This window comes from Orcinus orca, chromosome 4 (assembly GCF_937001465.1).
Source record: "Orcinus orca chromosome 4, mOrcOrc1.1, whole genome shotgun sequence".
In the NCBI taxonomy this organism is placed as follows: Eukaryota; Metazoa; Chordata; class Mammalia; order Artiodactyla; family Delphinidae; genus Orcinus; species Orcinus orca.
The window spans coordinates 146,641,660-146,656,690 of NC_064562.1; the positions used below are offsets into that span (position 1 = coordinate 146,641,660).

At 42.5% G+C, this 15,031-nt stretch overlaps 1 long non-coding RNA gene across 5 annotated transcripts in view; it reads right to left on the bottom strand.

Moving 5' to 3' along the window:
* Positions 1-15,031, bottom strand: part of LOC117199559 (uncharacterized) — a 255,906-nt gene that overhangs the window by 103,940 nt on the left and 136,935 nt on the right. For 2 of the 5 annotated variants that reach the window (XR_004480806.2, XR_007476929.1), the window contains exon 1: positions 477-613. The exons of the other annotated variants lie outside the window; for them this stretch is intronic. This is a non-coding gene — a long non-coding RNA (uncharacterized LOC117199559). Of the gene's footprint in view, positions 1-476; positions 614-15,031 lie in introns of those variants that run through there. 5 annotated transcript variants of the gene reach the window in all.

The following is a 15,031-nucleotide window of genomic DNA, read 5'->3' on the forward strand; positions in this document are numbered from 1 at the left end:
GAAAGAGCCTGAGCTCACCTCCTCTCACGAGCACACCAAAATCACAACTATCGGCAAAACAACCATTGATTAAAAACACTGGAACCTACCAGAAAAGATCTTCTACAGCTAAACACATAAGGAACCACAACAAGACCGGTGCGGGGGGACGCACTGGCGATATAATCAAATTCCATCCCCCCCCCGCCCCGGCCGTGCGTGACCGACCCACACACTGGAGAATAATTATATTGCAGAGGTTCTCCCACAGAAGCAAGGGTTCTGAGCCCCATGTCAGGCTCCCCAGCCTTGGGTCCCGCACCAGGAAGATGAGCCCCCAGAGCATTTGGCTTTGAAGGCTGGTGGAGCTTAACTGCAGGAGCCCCGCAAGACTGGGGGAAATAGAGACCTCACCCTTAAGGGCGCACACAAAATCTCATGCGCACCGGGACCCAGGGCAAAAGAAGTAATTTGATAGGAGCCTGGGCCACACCTACCGGCTGGTCTTGGAGAGTCTCCTGGGAGGGAACGGGAAGCGTCTGGGGCCCATCCTGGGAACACAGGCACTGGCGGCAGACACACATTGGAGAGCTTCATCGGCGGCTGACATCCTGGCTCATTAGCTCCAAGATCCTGCCCCACCCAACAGCCCGCAAGCTTGATGCCGGGACGCCTCGGGGCAAACAACTACCTGGGCGGGGTCACAGCCCCACCCAGCAGCAGACAGGCTGCCTAAAGACTAAAGACACTACAGCTGCATCTGGGCTTGCCCAGCTCCACCCAACCAGTGGACAGGCACTGGCCCCTCCCACCAGGAAACCCGCACAAGCCTCTGGACCAGCCTCATCCACCAGGGGGCAGCCACCAGAAAGAAAACGATGATCCTGCAACACAGGCCAGACCCTACCCTGGGACCAGCGGGGCTCTGGCTTGGACCACTGGCAGGCCATCGCAACCTCAGGGACACACAGGACCCCATACCCAACTGTGTCAGGAACCAATGCCCCCACCACCAACGATCTGAAAGGCGTTCTAGGATCCCTGGGCCCTGCAGCCAGATTACAGGAACCAGCTCTGCCTGCCAATGGCCCAGAGCTAACAGCAGGATCTGGCCTCATCTGCTAGTGGGTGGGCAACAGCCCCGGAGTCGTCAGCACCCTGCCACCAGTGAGCCCGCACTAGCCCCAAGGGCGCCCCAAGGGCAACCAGCCACCTTGTAACCAGACTCTGCTAAACAGCAGCCAGCAGCATCCACATAGGGCAGCACCTGGCAACCAACCGGACTAGGGGCCTAACAGACCACCCGCACAGTTAGCCCACCACAACAGAAGGACCCATGTAGCCCTCTTAGGGGGGACCCCGAGAGCATACAGCTTGGGTGATGAGAGGGGAGTGCACTGCTGGGAAGCACAGGACGCCTCCTACAGAAGGCCACTCCTCCAGGTTTGAGAATCATAACTAACTTACCATAGACATAAAAATACAAATAGCAACTTAGACAAAATTAGGCGACAGAGGAATATGTTTCAGATGAAAGAACAAGATAAAACCCAAGAAGAAGAGCTGAGTGAAGTCGAGATGGGCAACCTACACAAGAAAGAGTTCAGAGCAATTGTAAAGAAGATCAAACAACTCAGGAAGAGAATGGATGCACAGAGCAAGAAGTTAGAAGTTTTTAACAAAGAGTTAGAAAATATAAAGAACAACCAGAGATGAAGAGTAAAATAACTGAAATGAATGATCAGGTGAGGTTTAAATAAGACCAAAATTTAATGTACCTAAACCTATCACCTATACTGCAATTATTAAATTTTTAGTTTACAATACAAAATTAAGGATATTGATTCTAATAGAGGCTACAACTATGACAAGTATGCAGTGCCTTGAGCCTAATTTATTAGATTTAATATATAGCTTGGATCAAATAAGAATTTAGGATACACAAGGAAACAGACCAATTATAACTACTTAATGTGCAGTGGGTACTATGAGATCCTTGTGATTGCTGACCTAGGGTGATTGGACACTTGGGGTGTGAAGCAGGTACCTTCTAAGGAAGACAGATTATCAAATTTGAGAAGTTGTCCTATTTCAGAAAATTGAATTAAGTTTTTCAAAAAATTAAATAAAAATTTTGGGGAATGGTGTTTTGCCCATTCTAAAATTAAAAATATTTCAATTGGGATATAGATTTACTCTTTCATGTCTTCACTATATTAAGGTTTATTTTAGTAAAATTCGTTCAAAGTATTTTAGGCACAAATTACCTGTACAAATCCTATTGAAGTATAGGGTTTATGAAGGTAATTTTTCATTTTATGACGGCATTTTAGATAGATTTTTAACAGCATGATTTGTAAACTATATTCTTACTTTTAAATGCTATAGCTGATCCCTCACATTAGACATCTGAAGGATTGCATTATTTTAACATTTGCAAATGTAGAAATTGGGAAGAAAAAAACGATCTAACCTAATCGTCACTCTTTTTTTTTTGCGGTACGCGGGCCTCTCACTGTTGTGGCCTCTCCCGTTGCGGAGCACAGGCTCCAGACGCGCAGCCTCAGCGGCCATGGCTCACGGGCCTAGCCGCTCCGCGACATGTGGCATCCTCCCGGACCGGGGCACGAACCCATGTCCCCTGCATGGGCAGGCGGACTCTCAACCACTGCGCCACCAGGGAAGCCCCATCACTCTTTTTAAAAGGCTTTTTACCACTTAAATGAAACATGCATGGAAATGGCTATAAATTTATAATTTTTAAAAGCCAACTATTCTTCAATCAACTTTGTCTCACGCATGGACTTCTAAAATTAGCAACAATACTATGGCTGCATTTAAACTCCTGATATACACGTACGTATGTATTGTATTTATTTATTTTACCAATATTATCACATTCATTCCTCACAACAACCCTCTAAAGCAGTTCGTATTTGTATTCCCATTTCAGAGATGAAGAATTGGAGTCTCAGAATGATGAATTATTACCAAAGGGCACATATCAAGTTAATTGGCAGAGCCAGGAAGTGAAACCAACTATTGGACTCAAGAGCAATGAAGGTTTTCCTGAGTCTTCTTATTCTTGAGGCTCGCCACATCAATTCTTACTAAATAAACATCATCTTATTTATATTAAACAGATTATTAAAATAAACAAGAAACTCGTATGTATCTTTTCTGATAAAATGAATAGAAATGCTGGATTACAAAATCTTAGATAATAAAATAACCATTCCACAGATCATCCGTAAGGGTGTCCTATTATCTAGATTGGCCGATTTGTGGCACTGGAATCTTGATAAGTTGAGATGAAGAAAAATATTTCTCTTTCCAATACCTGCTGGATTTCTTTTTCTTTCTTTAATTCATCCATTCATTCAAGTGCTGTTTTTCCGTTTATTCCATAAATATATTTGAATATATATTACAGGCGAGGCACTCTGCTTTAGGTAGTCAGTGCTGAAAAGACTAACATGGTTTCTGCTGTCAAAGTACCTGGCTCTAGGTGATCTTTATTTTGTATCTTCATAGAAAGCAAACAGCTTATTTAAGAATGACAGGAGTGGCATTTTGGAAATATGCAACCAAATGTTGAATTGTTGCTGTGAGGAATAGTAACATTCAACTTCTGTCTAAGTTGCTTTTCTTTCATCATCTTGACTCTTGGTCTTTTCCTTCTTCTCTCTCCTGTTGCATTTTCCCCCGAGTTTTTTGTTTGTTTGTTTGTTTGTTTGCGGTGCACAGGCCTCTCACTGTTGTGGCCTCTCTCGTTGCGGAGCACAGGCTCTGGATGCGCAGGCTCAGCGGCCATGGCTCACGGGACCAGCCGCTCCGCGGCATGTGGGATCTTCCTGGTCCGGGGCACGAACCCGTGTCCCCTGCATCGTCAGGCGGACTCTCAACCACTCACTGCTCCCTCAGGGAAGCCCTTAACTTTAGCTCTTTACTTCTAAAACCATTAAAGCATTTTAATGAAAATCACTCTGCATTAAAATGAATAGGAAAAATACCCCGCTACTGTGGATCACAGTCGTGATGAGGTTCTGCATAGTTACTATTAAAAGAATAAGTCAGGGCTTCCCTGGTGGCGCGGTGGTTGAGAGTCCGCCTGCCGATGCAGGGGACACGGGTTCGTGCCCTGGTCCGGAAGGATCCCACGTGCCGCGGAGCGGCTGGGCCCGTGAGCCATGGCCGCTGAGCCTGCGCGTCCGGAGCCTGTGCTCCGCAACGGGAGAGGCCACAGCAGTGAGAGGCCCGCGTACCGCAAAAAAAAAAAAATAATAATAATAAGTCAGATATGTCCATTCGCAAGCTTTCGTCCATATTGGAATGCCATTTGTAATGTAACTAATGACTTTTTTTCTTGGTTCTTTTTGATTGTGTATCATAAGCATTTTATTTCCTTTCATTTTTAGATAATTGATTTTCAAGCTTCCTGACTTCATGACTAAAAGAATCAAATGTATTCTCTATGGAAAAATCTGTGTCCAACGTCTCAAAGTTCAGACAACAAGAGCACATTTTAATCCTCTTATTTAAACACATGGGTGAAATTGTACCGCTACTTAAATTTATACCTTGAAAAGGATGCCACACCCAAGTATCCTCTCTTGTAGTTATTTTCCCCCCTGCATCACTTCAGATTATTCCCGCTCTTTTGCCCTCTAAACACAATTCATTAACAAATAACAACTTTTGCCTCCTAAATATCTCTTCAACCCATTCATTTCTTTCCATATTTAGTACCTGTGACCTAATCCACAAATTACCACCATTTCCTTCCTGGACTATACAATAACCTCCAACAGGGTTATCAATATTTCCTCCAGCCACTTTCCTAATCCATTTTCCACAGTGAAGTCAGATTAATCATTCAAATAAATCATATCTGATCTTGGCACACTTCCCTGGTGGAAATGGCATTTTCTGGCTCTTATTTATTTCTCTAACCTCATCCAGCCCCATACTTTTCCTTTGCTCGCTCTCCTCCAGCCACTATAGTCTTCATTTAGTTCTCATCGTCTCCCTCCCATCACAGTAACTTTGCCTATGGTGCCACCTCTCTGTGGAATGCTTTTCCTTCTCTCGTCATCAAATGAAGTTCTCAGGTCATTCATATTTTCCTCAGAGAAGCCTTTTTGGAATTCAATTCATTGCCTCTCACCTTAATATAAGATTCCATAGAACTATATTCTCTTTTGCAACACTGAAATACTGCATTAGTATGTGCAAATATGTTATTACTACCTGTCCTTACTTTAGGGTATACAGTACATGAGGGCTGGATTTTTTCAGGATACCCATCCCCTAGAACAATCCAACCCCATAACAACAATAAGTAGCTACTATTACCAAGTCCAAGCTCACGCTGCTCTCCCCACAACAGCCCAGTTCATTGAGAGATGAGTTGCTGGGGCAAGGAATAGCCAGCAGACCGAAAGACGGTGGGCTCATGCCCCAAAGAACCATCTTGCCTGAGTTAGAATTCAGGCTTCTTTTATACTAAAAGGGGAGGGAGCAAAGTCAAACATTTCCTGGTTCTGGTCAGCCTCTGGAAGGAATGTGTTCATTTCTTCCTCCCTGCAGTCACTCACAGGTGGACCTGGTCAGGATGTTTCCTGTGAGCTAAACAAAGGTGTTTTAGCTTCATGCTCATGACCTGGGAGGCAAGGTTCCCAGAGATGGGCCATGATGTGTAATTTAAGCTTACAGGCAACATCCTTTTAGTGATTAACTTGTAATAGAATACAAAGGTTCTTCCCTGTTACAACTATGTGGCAGGCATGTGTTCTGCACCGCAGATGTGTAATTTTACTTAACCCACACAATAAATCCATAAATTGAGTATAGGTCTGATTATTTTTAAAATGAGGAACTGGAGGCAAAAAGAGGGCATCTAAATTGTGCAGGCCACCGAGCTGGTAAATGGGAGATTTGGGCTTTAAACCAAAAGTCTGTAGGACTTAGCAGAAGCCTACTAAGAACCTATATGATATGCTGCCTCGCAGGGTAGACAGTTACTGAACATGAGTGAAATGAATAGCTGTTCTACTTCTCAGGACAATCATGATGACCTAAATGTGTGTTTCTACTCATATATTCAAAAACTGGATGCTAATTTATTCAATATATAGCTTAAGTCAAACAATATCAAATATAGCCTCCAAATTTAGTGAAATCCATTTGGTGTCTTTTATGTGACATAGTGCAGACACACACAGACAATGTAATTGTGTTTACATAAATTAGGTCAAAACTTATGCAGCTTCTGTATGTGGGCTAAAAACTGAAAACAAATATTTGAATGTTTTCTTACATAGTGAATAACATTCGTATGTATAGTAAAGGATTTTGATGGTGTTTTCTGAACATATTATTCAGACAAAAAATGAACTTGATAATTTACTTATTGATTAATGAAAGGTGGATCAAGGTTTATTCTGTTAACCTGTTGTTTTAGATCATGACATCTCTCTTATACAGAATGCATCTACTTTGTGATAAGCACCTAGGTGTTACGTATTTAAATATAAGTAAAGCAAATAGCTCTACTTTCTGCCTTTCTGCACGTTTGGTCTACTGGGAGAAACCACAACAACAAAAAATAACAGTGCCGTTTGATAAGTGTATAAATTGAGAGGAGTAATTTATCCACGAAAAATTTTCAGGACCAATAAGAGTCAGCCAGTTGAATATTGGAAAGGATTGTTTTCTCTCTTTGTAAAATTAGAGTTGTAACAATTTTCATTTGGAGGCTCAAGAGTGGTTTATTACGACTGTAGTTTAGGATGTCATTGATTAGATTTTGCAGACATAGACAAGACGGGCATGGAGATCGTGAAAAATGAAGCTAAACATGTTAGCATTGGCCAGATCATGAAGGGGCTTAATGTTGTGTTAAGAATGTCAACTTTTTCCTAAATGTTAATGGACACAAAAACATGTAGCAGAAGAATGACAAATTCATATGGTCATTCAAACAAAATCATCTTTGAGAAGAGTGTGAAGATAGACAGGGATGAGAGGGAGATTTTTTTCCAGTAGAAATAGCTGTTAGAATGCTATTTTAGTAAACCAAAAATTATGAGCACTACACTAAGATTGTTGCATTAGGTCAGAAAAGAAATAGAAGAACCAACCTGATATGGTGACTTATTGAAAATGAGCGATGAAGGAAGGGAGGAAGCAAAGATTAATATCAGACTTTGAACTGTCACAATTGATGGAATGAGGATGTCTTTCTGTCTTACTGTCCCATGCAAACTGTCTTGGACATAACAGGATCCTCAATTGGGGAGAATTTAGGCATGCTCTCTAGTGTAGATGATTTGATTTAAACTCTCCAAAGAAATAAAACTTTAAACCTGAGGCAAGGTACAAGCTTAATTTCCAGGTAAGAACATTCAGGAATAAAGAAATTTCTGAGTGTTATGTGGCTAATAAATGGGTAAACTAAGAGGTGAATCCAGATCCATTACTCTCCGTGGAAATTAATCACTATCGATTGTCTGCTGCGTGAAAGATGAAAAGCATCAAACAGTTAAGGAGGTGACTTTTTTTTTTTTTTTCTTTTTTGCAGTACGGGCCTCTCACAGCTGTGGCCCCTCCCGCCGCGGAGCACAGGCTCCGGACGCGCAGGCCCAGCGGCCATGGCTCACGGGCCCAGCCGCTCCGCGGCATGTGGGATCCCCCAGGACCAAGACACGAAGCCGCGTCCCCTGAATCGGCAGGCGGACTCTCAACCACTGCGCCAACAGGGAAGCCCGAGGAAGTACTCTTGATATTAAGTATCATTTGACAGAAAAGGAAGAGGGACTGGGCTTAAAGAGCAGATAAACAAGGGAGTCATGAGTGAGTCTTACGGGGATCATAATGAATGATGAAGAGCAAAGCTTAGTTGAAGGGTGAAGGCAGTTACTCTGCAGAATATGCCAGGGCAGGATGGTCCTTTTGTTAGCTCTTTTCCAGAACACAAAAGGGTAGGGGCAGTTCTTGGCCATCTCTGCTTTCTAGAAACCCCAGGCTCAGATAAAGTTCAACACTCTCATCTGTTTTTTCAATGAAAATGGTTTGTTAAAGTAAAGTAGCTGTGTAGCAGGGATAATTTAGTAGTTCATGCTAAATAGAAGGTGACAATATTTTTTTTAGTAAATCCAATTATTAGTTACTCTATGTGACACAACAGCTATGTGCATAATAGATCATTTATTCTACAATCTTCACCTTTTTTTCTTATTTTGTTTTCCCTAGGATTCAAAACTTGTTTCCTGCTAGGTACTTCATGTTTCCATACTTACAGTCTCTAAAAATTTACGGTTCCAAATGCTCAAAATCTAACTCATCTTTCCAAAACATCTTTATTCGATATTCCTCCTATAAATATCCATCCAAACATTCATACTGGAAACTTCAGAGTGACCCAAGGCTCCTTCCAATCTCTCACAGAGAATCTTACAGAGAAATGGTATAAAACATCTTAATTTTAAAGCCTAAATTGCTCTAAATTGCTTTAGGTTTTTATTTGAACAGTTGCTTTGTCTTCTTACTCTTATCTCAGTCCTAGACCATCCAATCCCATCCACTTTGTTGTGAGTTGAGTAATAATAGACAGTATTTTTTGCTTGCTAATTGAAAAAAAGGAAAACAAGAACACACTTGTTCATTTCTTATGCTAGTATTACGAGATTTTGCCAATGTATTGTTCTGTGTAGCATGTACAATATTTTTTCATGAATCTTAAAGACCTTTATGTCATATCACCAAGTGGTTCTCCTAGCCTCCTCTGCTCTCATCTCACATCATTTTCGGCCTTTACTCTGGCATCCAGGTTATACCTGCATGTACCTTGCACAGTACCTCTCCCTTCCTGGTATACAAATGCCCTTCTTACTCATGTGGAGAATGCCCGTCATCCTGTAAGACCCAGCTCACAGTTAATTTTCTTTCATATGCCTTTGAAGACTATTGCTTTAAACATAACCTTGTGTGCGTTTTTACTTTCTACTGTAATTTCTTATTTTAGTCTCCCCCTTCTCTAATCTAGACTGTGAACCAGCTGAGGGCACAGACCACAGGAGAAAGGTGTATAGGAAAATAGATAAAAGCATAGTTTCTAGATGACAATGATTAAATCCCACTTCTGACCACAATATATATGAACAGGGTAATTCGGGAGAAATTACTTCTTCAGACCTCAAATTCCTCACCTGCATAATAGGGAAATTAATAGTACATATCTTATAGGCCTGTAACATTCTTTAATTTTATCTATGTAAATTAGTTAGAAAAATGCCCACCATGCAAGGTGCTTACTACAGTAGTAGTGATATTTTTGTCATTTTCACTATTGTAATTACGATTTTTAACTTTTTAGTACCTAATGTGAGTCAGCTGGTATGCTTTGTAATGTTAACATACTTAATCCTCACACCTGAGATCTTTTCTATTCTCCCTATTTTACAGGTGAGGAAACTAAAGCATAGAGAGCTGTAGAGGATTTAAACTCAGGCAATCATACTTCAACGCGTTTACAAAGGATCACTATAGTTTTGCCTCAATAAGGAATAAAATGTCTGATTATAAATGAATTATCGAACGAGAGGCCCATTTTGCTGAAGTGAAAGAGCCTGAGCTCACCTCCTCTCACGAGCACACCAAAATCACAACTATCGGCAAAACAACCATTGATTAAAAACACTGGAACCTACCAGAAAAGATCTTCTACAGCTAAACACATAAAGAAGGAACCACAACAAGACCGGTGTTGGGGGGGGCGCACTAGCGATATAATCAAATCCCATCCCCCCCACCCCGTGCGTGACCGACCCACACACTGGAGAATAATTATATTGCAGAGGTTCTCCCACAGAAGCAAGGGTTCTGAGCCCCATGTCAGGCTCCCCAGCCTTGGGTCCCGCACCAGGAAGATGAGCCCCCAGAGCATTTGGCTTTGAAGGCTGGTCGAGCTTAATTGCAGGAGCCCCGCAAGACTGGGGTAAATAGAGACCTCACCCTTAAGGGCGCACACAAAATCTCATGCGCACCGGGACCCAGGGCGAAAGAAGTAATTTGATAGGAGCCTGGGCCAGACCTACCGGCTGGTCTTGGAGAATCTCCAGGGAGGGAGCGGAAAGCGTCTGGGGCTCATCCTGGGAACACAGGCACTGGTGGCAGACACACATTGGGGAGCTTCATCGGCGGCTGACATCCTGGCTCACTAGCTCCAAGATCCTGCCCCACCCAACAGCCTGCAAGCTTGGTGCCGGGACGCCTCCGGGCAAACAACTACCTGGGCGGGGTCACAGCCCCACCCAGCAGCAGACAGGCTGCCTAAAGACTAAAGACACTACAGCTGCATCTGGGCTTGCCCAGCTCCACCCAACCAGGGGACAGGCACTGGCCCCTCCCACCAGGAAACCCGCACAAGCCTCTGGACCAGCCTCATCCACCAGGGGGCAGCCACCAGAAAGAAAACGATGATCCTGCAACACAGGCCAGACCCTACCCTGGGACCAGCGGGGCTCTGGCTTGGACCACTGGCAGGCCAACGCAACCTCAGGGACACCCAGGACCCCATACCCAACTGTGTCAGGAACCAATGCCCCCACCACCAACGATCTGAAAGGAGCTCTAGGATCCCTGGGCCCTGCAGCCAGATTACAGGAACCAGCTCTGCCTGCCAATGGCCCAGAGCTAACAGCAGGGTCTGGCCTCACCTGCTAGTGGGTGGGCAACAGCCCCGGAGTCGTCAGCACCCTGCCACCAGTGAGCCCGCACTAGCCCTAAGGGCGCCCTAGGATTCTGCAACCAGCCACCTTGTAACCAGACTCTGCTAAACAGCAGCCAGCAGCATCCACATAGGGCAGGACCTGGCAACCAACCTGATAGAGCCTAACAGACCACCCGCATAGTTAGCCCAGCACAACAGAAGGACCCATGTAGCCCTCTTAGTGGGGACCCCGAGAGCATACAGCTTGGGTGATGAGAGGGGAGTGCATTGCTGGGAAGCACAGGACGCCTCCTACAGAAGGCCACTCCTCCAAGTTTGAGAATCATAACTAACTTACCATAGACATAAAAATACAAATAGCAACTTAGACAAAATTAGGCGACAGAGGAATATGTTTCAGATGAAAGAACAAGATAAAACCCAAGAAGAAGAGCTGAGTGAAGTCGAGATGGGCAACCTACACAAGAAAGAGTTCAGAGCAATTGTAAAGATGATCAAACAACTCAGGAAGAGAATGGATGCACAGAGCAAGAAGTTAGAAGTTTTTAACAAAGGGTTAGAAAATATAAAGAACAACCAGAGACGAAGAGTAAAATAACTGAAATGAATGATCAGGTGAGGTTTAAATAAGACCAAAATTTAATGTACCTAAACCTATCACCTATACTGCAATTATTAAATTTTTAGTTTACAATACAAAATTAAGGATATTGATTCTAATAGAGGCTACAACTATAACCAGTATGCACTGCCTTGAGCCTAATTTATTAGATTAAATATATAGCTTGGATCAAATAGGAATTTAGGATACACAAGGAAACAGACCGATTATAACTACTTAATGTGCAGTGGGTACTATGAGATCCTTGTGATTGCTGACCTAGGGTGATTGGACACTTGGGGTGTGAAGCAGGTACCTTCTAAGGAAGACAGATTATCAAATTTGAGAAGTTGTCCTATTTCAGAAAATTGAATTAAGTTTTTCAAAAAATTAAATAAAAATTTTGGGGAATGGTGTTTTGCCCATTCTAAAATTTAAAATATTTCAATTGGGATATTGATTTACTCTTTCATGTCTTCATTATATTAAGGTTTATTTTGGTAAAATTCGTTCAAAGTATTTTAGGCACAAATTACCTTTACACATCCTACTGAAGTATAGGGTTTATGAAGGTAATTTTTCATTTTATGACGGCATTTTAGATAGATTTTTAACAGCATGATTTGTAAACCATATTCTTACTTTTAAGTGCTATACCTGATCCCTCACATTAGACATCTGAATGACTGCATTATTTTAACATTTGCAAATGTAGAAATTGGGAAGAAAAAAAACGATCTAACCTAATCGTCACTCTTTTTTTTTTTTTTTTGCGGTACGCGGGCCTCTCACTGTTGTGGCCTCTCCTGTTGCGGAGCACAGGCTCCGGACGCGCAGGCTCAGCAGCCATGGCTCACGGGCCTAGCCGCTCCGCGATATGTGGCATCCTCCCGGACCGGGGCACGAACCCGTGTCCCCTGCATCGGCAGGCTGACTCTCAACCACTGCGACACCAGGGAAGCCCCATCACTCTTTTTTAAAGGCTTTTTACCACTTAAATGAAACATGCATGGAAATGGCTATAAATTTATAATTTTTAAAAGCCCACTATTCTTCAATCAAATTTGTCTCATGCATGGACATCTAAAATTAGCAACAAAACTATGGCTGCATTTAAACTCCTGATATACACGTACATATGTATTGTATTTATTTATTTTACCAATATTATCACATTCATTCCTCACAACAACCCTCTAAAGCAGTTCGTATTTGTATTCCCATTTCAGAGATGAAGAATTGGAGTCTCAAAATGATGAATTATTACCAAAGGGCACATATCAAGTTAACTGGCAGAGCCAGGAAGTGAAACCAAATATTGGACTCAAGAGCAATGAAGGTTTTCCTGAGTCCTCTTATTCTTGAGGCTCGCCACATCAATTCTTACTAAATAAATATCATCTTATTTATATTGAACAGATTATTAAAATCAACAAGTAACTCGTATGTATCTTTTCTGATAAAATGAATAGAAATGCTGGATTACAAAATCTTAGATAATAAAATAATCGTTTCACAGATCATCCATAAGGGTGTCCTATTATCTAGATTGGCCGATTTGTGGCACTGGAATCTTGATAAGTTGAGATGAAGAAAAATATTTCTCTTTCCAATACCTGCTGGATTTCTTTTTCTTTCTTTAATTCATCCATTCATTCAAGTGCTGTTTTTCCGTTTATTCCATAAATATATTTGAATATATATTACAGGCCAGGCACTCTGCTTTAGGTAGTCAGTGCTGAAAAGACTAACATGATTTCTGCTGTCAAAGTTCCTGACTCTAGGTGATCTTTATTTTGTATCTTCATAGAAAGCAAACAGCTTATTTAAGAATGACAGGAGTGGCATTTTTGAAATATGCAACCAAATGTTGAATTGTTGCTGTGAGGAATAGTAACATTCAACTTCTAAGTTGCTTTTCTTTCATCATCTTGACTCTTGGTCTTTTCCTTCTTCTCTCTCCTGTTGCATTTTCCCCCAGTCTTTTGTTTGTTTGTTTGTTTGTTTTGCGGTGCACGGGCCTCTCACTGTTGTGGCCTCTCCCGTTGTGGAGCTCCGGACGCGCAGGCTCAGCGGCCATGGCTCACGGGACTAGCCGCTCCGCGGCATGTGGCATCTTCCTGGTCCGGGACAAGAACCCATGTCCCCTGCATCGTCAGGCGGAGGACTCTCAACCACTGCTCCCTCAGGGAAGCCCTTAACTTTAGCTCTTTACTTCTCAAACCATTACAGCATTTTAATGAAAATCACTCTGCATTAAAATGAATAGGAAAAATACCCCGCTACTGTGGATCACAGTCATGATGAGGATCTGCATAGTTACTATTAAAAGAATAAGTCAGGGCTTCCCTGGTGGCGCGGTGGTTGGGAGTCCGCCTGCCGATGCAGGGGACACGGGTTCGTGCCTTGGTCTGGAAGGATCCCACGTGCCGCGGGGCGGCTGGGCCCGTGAGCCATGGCCGCTGAGCCTGCGCATCCGGAGCCTGTGCTCCGCAACGGGAGAGGCTACAACAGTGAGAGGCCCGCGTACCGCAAAAAAAAAAAAAAAGAATAAGTCAGATATTTACATTCGCATGCTTTCATCCATATTGGAATGCCATTTGTAATGTAACTAATGACTTTTTTTCTTGGTTCTTTTTGATTGTGTATCATAAGCATTTTATTTCCTTTCATTTTTAGATAATTGATTTTCAAGCTTCCTAACTTCATGACTAAAAGAATCAAATGTATTCTCTATGGAAAAATCTGTGTCCAACGTCTCAAAGTTCAGACAACAAGAGCACATTTTAATCCTCTTATTTAAACACATGGGTGAAATTGTACCGCTACTTAAATTTATACCTTAAAAAGGATGCCACACCTGAGTATCCTCTCTTGTAGTTATCTTTTCCCCCTGCATCACTTCAGATTGTTCCCGCTCTTTTGCCCTCTAAACACAATTCATTAACAAATAACAACTTTTGCCTCCTAAATATCTCTTCAACCCATTCATTTCTTTCCATATTTAGTACCTGTGACCTAATCCACAAATTACCACCATTTCCTTCCTGGACTATACAATAACCTCCAACAGGGTTATCAATATTTCCTCCAGCCACTTTCCTAATCCATTTTCCACAGTGAAGTCAGATTAATCATTCAAATAAATCATATCTGATCTTGGCACACTTCCCTGGTGGAAATGGCATTTTCTGGCTCTTATTTATTTCTCTAACCTCATCCAGCCCCACTTTTCCTTTGCTCTCTCTCCTCCAGCCACTATAGTCTTCATTTAGTTCTCATCATCTCCCTCCCATCACAGGAACTTTGCCTATGGTGCCACCTCTCTGTGGAATGCTTTTCCTTCTCTCGTCATCAAATGAAGTTCTCAGGTCATTCATATTTTCCTCAGAGAAGCCTTTTTGGAATTCAATTCATTGCCTCTCACCTTAATATAAGATTCCATAGAACTATATTCTCTTTTGCAACACTGAAATACTGCATTAGTATGTGCAAATATGTTATTACTATCTGTCCTTACTTTAGGGTATACAGTACATGAGGGCTGGATTTTTTCAGGATACCCATCCCCTAGAACAATCCAACCCCAAAACAACAATAAGTAGCTATTGTTACGCTGCTCTCCACACAACAGGCCAGTTCATTGAGAGATGAGTTGCTGGGGCAAGGAATAGCCAGCAGACCAAAAGACGGTGGGCTCATGCCCCAAAGAACCATCT